The following is a 7,500-nucleotide window of genomic DNA, read 5'->3' as shown; positions in this document are numbered from 1 at the left end:
ATTAATCAACATTAAAACAATGTAAATGTGCCCGAGTTAGCTCAAAAGTGCTATTTTTCATCGGTAGTCCCCCAGCCAGATGTAAAACAGGCAGCCTTTAAAGATAATGACAGGTATAAACTCACAAAATAAAATTACATACAACAGATTGTGGTTAATAAATATAATTCATGTAAAATACTTATATATAATGTTTAAATGCACACAGAAAGCATTAGTGTCCACAAGTTTGGCTCTCTACAAGCCATGTTTTTGCATTCTTTTTGAATGAAAAGAAGGACAAAGACTCTCTAATGGTTGCCGGCACTGTGTTCCATTGCTGAGCTGCTCTTACGGAGAAGACAGCCTGACCAAAAGCTGTCTTTCTCTGGGGGATGATGCAGTCTTCCCTCACTGCCCCTCTAGTTACCCTAACCTCACTGGATCTAAAATGTATAAAGTCACTTAGTGGAGGAGGTGCTAAACCATGTCTGATTTAATAAATTAAACAGATATTTTTGAATTTAATGAGATTATCCCAGGTAAGTAACTGACATGCCGACCTACTCTGGAAATCCAGAGTTCTCACGAGAGCACAGTTTGAATTTGCTCAGCGAGTCACTCTGGCATTCATGCTACGTTTACACGTGGCCGGCTATTTTCATAAATGGACATTTCAACCTCTCTGTTTTCAAAAATAACATCGTGCACAGCTGTCATTTTTCAGAAAAGTGTCCGTTTACACGTCCCCTCTGTATATATGCCGTCAAGAGCACGCCAGACCTGTAGGTGGCGGTGTAACGGGAAGCTCCAGCCCACGTTAGCCAATCAGAATCCAGAAAATAGCAACAACAGCAAGGAATCACTTCCTCTCTCTTCTCTTCCTCACTTCCTCTGCTGCCTAAACCTCCGTTTGTCTCAGTTTACATGCTAACGTGCAAACTAAGTTCTCCAAAATCTCCACTCTGGCCGGATGTTTTATAAAGAACCGTTTTCAGAGGAGAATTCTCCGTTAGCGTGTAAACGAAGGACACAAACAAAGGGACATGTCTCCGTTTTTCAAAATAACCATGTACGTGTAAACAGGGCTTCAGTAATGATACTCATTAACTATGCCGTTATAGCCGAGCTGCACCAATCACATCGCTGTATCTGATATAGACGGGCCAGAGGCGAGCTAAACAGATGACGACAGCGCTGCGACGTCCGAGTCATTAGTAGGCCTAAATATTGCAAGATGGCTACGGATGAACACCAGCTGTTTGAAATGGCTTTGGCTGCTACAATGAACGAGTTAGACTTGGCTCTTTATCTAAAAGAGGAACAGAAGATGGCGCTCCAATCGTTCCTTTGCAAGAAGGACGTTTTGGCTGTTTTGTCGACCGGATACGGCAAGAGTTTAATCTACCCGTTAGCTCCTCTGGTAGCTAAGAGAGTAATCTACCAGTTAGCTCCTCTGGTAGCTAAGAGATTAATCTACCAGTTAGCTCCTCTGGTAGCTAAGAGAGTAATCTACCAGTTAGCTCCTCTGGTAGCTAAGAGAGTAATCTACCAGTTAGCTCCTCTGGTAGCTAAGAGATTAATCTACCAGTTAGCTCCTCTGGTAGCTAAGAGAGTAATCTACCAGTTAGCTCCTCTGGTAGCTAAGAGATTAATCTACCAGTTAGCTCCTCTGGTAGCTACACATATGGGGCCGTGTATTGTTGTGATTGGTTGTAGTGTTATCCAATTGCGTGCAGTGAGATTTTCAAATGCATGCTTGCTGCCACCCCTCGAGTTGGGCCATTTTCATTACTCATTGCCATACCCTTAATCTTTGGATTTGGGTCTGGATTTCCAGGCTAATGCTGACCTGTGTGGAAATAGAAATCTCTAGTTTTTTTCCACACACTGCATGTATAGTGGGTAGTGTTGGGCAAACAAAGAGCTCAGTATACAAACCTCTGTGCAAAGTGAAAGGTATTTTCATCAATCTGGACCCTATTTCCCCATGTTTTTATGTGTGAGTGACTGATTGGAACAACAATCTTTGATACTGGTCCAGTTTTGAGCGAAAATGCTGTAACTGGCCGCTGCAAAACCAGGCTGTAATGTAACCCTACAGGACTAATGTTCAGCAGCAGTTAGAGTCACTAAAAGTTCTGTTGTTGCTGCTGACAGACTCAGATTATTATTATAAGTGTCTGACAACATTATGGGATGGATCCCTACAGAAATAGACCTTTTAGTTAAAGAGTAAGATCCTTTTAGTTTAACATGAAACAGCCCCGAAATCACCATCACCAAACCCACCAGACTCCATGTAAATAATCAGGACTTTTAGCGTGTATAGAGCCAGCATATCTCCACCAGACTCCATGTAAATAATTAGGACTTTTATCATCGTAAAACACACTTCATTCAAAGTGGACAGATACTAAATAAAACTACCAAAAGCTGTCTTGGTTCATCTTTCCACTGTTCCAACAATCACCACTCTGGTTTGGTTGAAATAAACCCTTAATTCACCCATTTACATGTGGAAATATGCTGGCTCTATACACGCTAAAAGTACTGATTATTTACATGGAGTCTGGTGGAGATATGCTGGCTCTATACACGCTAAAAGTCCTGATTATTTACATGGAGTCTGGTGGAGATATGCTGGCTCTATACACGCTAAAAGTACTGATTATTTACATGGAGTCTGGTGGAGATATGCTGGCTCTATACACGCTAAAAGTAGTGATTATTTACATGGAGTCTGGTGGAAATATGCTGGTTCTATACACGCTAAAAGTCCTGATTATTTACATGGAGTCTGGTGGAGATATGCTGGCTCTATACACGCTAAAAGTCCTGATTATTTACATGGAGTCTGGTGGAGATATGCTGGCTCTATACACGCTAAAAGTCCTGATTATTTACATGGAGTCTGGTGGAGATATGCTGGCTCTATACACGCTAAAAGTCCTGATTATTTACATGGAGTCTGGTGGGTTTGGTGATGGGGATTTCGGGGCTGTTTCATGTTAAACTAAAAGGATCTTACTCTTTAACTAAACGGTCTATCTCTGTAGGGATCTATCCCATAATGTTGTCAGACACTTAGAATAATAATCTGAGTCTGTCAGCAGCAACAACAGAACTTTTAGTGACTCATACATTACAGCCTGGTTTTGCAGCGGCCAGTTACAGCGTTTTTGCTCAAAACTGGACCAGTATCAAAGATTGTTGTTCCAATCAGTCACTCACACATAAAAACATGGGGAAATAGGGTCCAGATTGATGAAAATACCTTTCACTTTGCACAGAGGTTTGTATACTGAGCTCTTTGTTTGCCCAACACTACCCAATAAACATGCAGTGTGTGGAAAAAAACTAGAGATTTCTATTTCCACACAGGTCGGCATTAGCCTGGAAATCCAGACCCAAATCCAAAGATTAAGGGTATGGCAATGAGTAATGAAAATGGCCCAACTCGAGGGGTGGCAGCAAGCATGCATTTGAAAATCTTACTGCAACGCAATTGGATAACACTACGACCAATCACAACAATACACAGGGTGACGTATCCCGTTTAGTGGACGCTGACTGATGCTGAACATTAGTCCTGTAGGGCTACATTGCAGCCTGGTTTCACGGTTGCCGGTTACAGCGTTCTCACTCAACACTGGACGAATTTCAAAGATTTTTGTTCACATAAGACAATTAGACACCAATGCATGGTTGAAAAACAAAACCAAATTAAAGCTGCAAGCAGCGATGGACGGGCCCTCGCGCCCCTGGGCACGTCGGGGTTACTGGGGGATGCCCCTCCTTGCGACTGTGCATTTGCGCGGCACTCAGACACCGCAAATCATCACCAATAAAAAGAACTCCCTGCCGAGTTCAACGATACCTTACACAAGAATCTACGTCATACAGTTCATTAGTGTGAATACAGTTCATTACTGTGAAAAGGGGCGTGGCTAAATTATAGGGGGCTGGGTCAAACCATCACCAATTTAAAATGAAGACTCTGCTGAGTTCAATGATACCTCACAAAAGACTCTACCATAAACGGGTCGCCATTTATGAAAGGGGGCGTGGCTTAAGCATAGGGGGGCGGGCCAAACCATGACCAATAAATAAGAAAGTAGAGGAAAGGGTCTACATCAAACGGGTCATTAGTTATAAAAGGGGGGCGTGGCTTAAGCATAGGGGGCGGGCCAAACCATCACCAACGAAGAAGGAACTCTCTGCTGAGTTCAATGACACCTCACACAAGACTCTACCTTAAATGGTTCAAATGTTATGAAAGGGGGCGTGGCCTGAGTAAGTGGGCGTGGTTATATTATAGGGGCCGGCTCATTATCACATGTAGACCACACATTCTAAGTTTCATGTTAATCGGATGATGTTTGTCATATAAGGCTGATTTCCTGTTGCCAGCGGGGGGCGCTATGACCAAAAGTAAATTTTGGCCTGTACGTGTCCTCAGGCCTGGACCCTTGTCAATCGTGAGAAATTTCGGGCAGATACGACAACGTACACTCAAGTTACAACAACTTCTTTGTTCATCGCTCAACACTCAAAATGGCCGCCACGCCACGCCCACACCGTCAGACGAAAAGTTTTTCTTTTAATAACTTTTCATCTTTAAGGTGTTGGGATGATAGAGACCAAGTTTGAAGTCCATCGGATGAAATCTCTAGGAGGAGTTCGTTAAAGTATAGCACCTTGACTTTTAGGCCTACTTCCTGTTGCCACTAGGGGGCGCTATGACTTTAAGTAAATATCGGCCTTTATTTGTCCTCAGGGTTGGACTCTTATGAATCCTGAAAAGTTTCGAGCCAGTTGGACAATGTACACTCAAGTTACACCCACTTCCTGTTTCGGCGGCGAAACGCACAAAATGGCCGCCCCGCCACAGCCACGCCCTATGACGAAAAGTTTTTCTTTTAACAACTTTTCATCTTTAACGTCTTAAGATGGCACAGACCGAATTTGAAGTTGATCGGATGAAATCTCTAGGAGGAGTTCGTTAAAGTACGACATGTGGAAATGGCCAAAATCGCACTAATTTCAAACTTTGAAATCAAAATGGCGGACTTCCTGTTGGGTTTAGGGTATGGCTCCAATGGCGTTTTTTGTACATCCTGATATGGTACATATCGCTGTGGCCCCTCAAAAAGGCGATTCAATTGCAGAAACTAATAATTCCTTCAGTACCAATAGGGCCTTCGCCGCTTTCGGCGCTCGGGCCCTAATTACCCTTCAAAATGGACACAAAATGGACACAATGACATTTGAAATATGAAAGCTACAAATATATTATTATATTATATTATATTATATTATATATATTGTACCCTCTAATGGAGCTCAGCGTAAATTATTTCAGGAAGACTTCAAATAACTGCAATCACCGCTCTCTCTTCCTAAAACTTTTCACCTGATTCGAGGCGTTCACTTTTCAGTAAACTAATCAGAATTGGCCACAAATTTCACGAGCCAATCACAGCATGACATCCCTGCTTTAAATCGGTTTCTCTCCCTTCTGCTGTCAGCTGTCATTTCAGGCAAAGCGTGCAACCCTCCTCCTCTCCTTCCCCCTCCAGTCACCATCGCTCGCGGCACCCTGGATCCTCCTCCGTCAGACCGCTCCGTGCGACAAATAGAGTCTTTAAACTCTTCAGATGTAAAGTTATTCTCTGTCAAAGTGACGTCAGAATGAATGGCAGTCAATGGGATGCTAACGGGAGGTGATGGCTTGTTAGCATCAAAATGGCGCCATAGGAGGTTCGAGCTCTGAAGCGAAGCTTACCCCCTTGAAGTGCGCCCTCGTTTAGAAGAAGTCTCCCGGCTAATCCTGCCTTGTACTACTGAAGTTGGAGAAACAGCTAGCTAGCTCATGTAGTCCTTACCTAGCTACTGATCATGTGATCTTACCTAGCTACTGAGCATGTGATCTTACCTAGCTACTGATCATGTGATCTTACCTAGCTACTGAGCATGTGATCTTACCTAGCTACCGATCATGTGATCTTACCTAGCTACTGATCATGTGATCTTACCTAGCTACTGATCATGTGATCTTACCTAGCTACTGATCATGTGATCTTACCTAGCTACTGAGCATGTGATCTTACCTAGCTACTGAGCATGTGCGACTGCCAACAAAGATGTTACAGCAGTGAGAGGTCTCACTCTGTAGCTAAAACAGAGACCTGAACACAGGGTGAAAAGAGGAGCTGCAGCAATGGGCAGTACAATTTTTTGAAAATTAAACCATGTAAACCTATTCTGGTACAACCTCAAAATACAATTATGAACCTGAAAATGAGCAGAATATGGGCACTTTAAAATGTTGAAAAAAGTGACTGAAACATTGAGATAGGTACAACAAACAAAAAGAGACAACACAAGGGTTAAGAGAAATGCAGGAAGAGAGAGAAGAGCTGGAACAATATGATAAATAATCCACCAACTAAATCAGAACGTCTCTCTATTGAACTCTTGAGTGTTTTTCGAGAGCTTTCGTTACCCAATTGACTTAATTAATTTAGTCAGACTCCCTAAACAAATCCTTAATTTACATTTTGGAGCATGAAGATTTCATGCCCCCGATGACTTTCTGTAATTAACCTGCGATGATGGTAATGAGAACAACAACGACACTGTTTGTTACATTAGGAGAGTAATTTAATACAGCAGGACGCTTCATCTCTCTGCAGGCCAGAGGGCTGTTCTCATTAAGGTGGAAATCAGGACGAAGGGCAGGCCGCAGCAGGGCCGTGCACAAACCTGCAGGCCTGCTGAGGCTTTGGACCAGCGCCATCCCCGTTGTGAAGAGTGGATTTCTTGTTTTCAACCTTGAGCGCATATTGCTGGAAGGAGAAAGGTTGTTGGCTCGTAGCCCGGGACAAAGAGGTAATTGTGTGGATGTGCACGCTGAGCAGAGAGGTACATACATATACATCACACAGAAAACTATGAAAGGTACACAGTAACTTATGTGTTCTTTTTAGGGCTGTCAAATGATTAATTTTTTATATATATTAGGGCTGTCAAACGATTCATTTTTTTTAATTGCGATTAATCGCTGAAGTTCTATAGTTAATCGCGATTAATCGCATATTTTATCACATGATTAAAATTCTGTTATTTTGCATTTCAGAACAGTTTTTAAGTCCATATTAACAATGGAAAGCCATTCTTACCAGAGGATCTTGATTGGGAATCAAATGAATGCAAAGAAAGTTACTTTATGAACTTGATTTTAAGATTTGTAATTATTTATTTACTGTAAACAAAAGAAAAATGTGTGAATCTGTCATTATTGCACAATTCCTCCAAGTACCTAACTAAAAAACTACAAATCCCTCTCCTTACCAGAGTCCATATAGTGTTTAGTAACTCCTAAATAGGGCTGTCAAACCATTCATTTCTTTTAATTTCTCTGAATTTCTGCGATTAATGCGATTAAAAAAAAATTAATCGCACCGTGATTAACGCGTTAACGCTGACAGCCCTCTTGTTCCTCCGTGTCCTCCTTGG

The sequence above is a fragment of the Sander lucioperca genome, chromosome 21 (assembly GCF_008315115.2).
Source record: "Sander lucioperca isolate FBNREF2018 chromosome 21, SLUC_FBN_1.2, whole genome shotgun sequence".
NCBI lineage: Eukaryota > Metazoa > Chordata > Actinopteri > Perciformes > Percidae > Sander > Sander lucioperca.
This window is presented reverse-complemented; position numbering follows the sequence as displayed.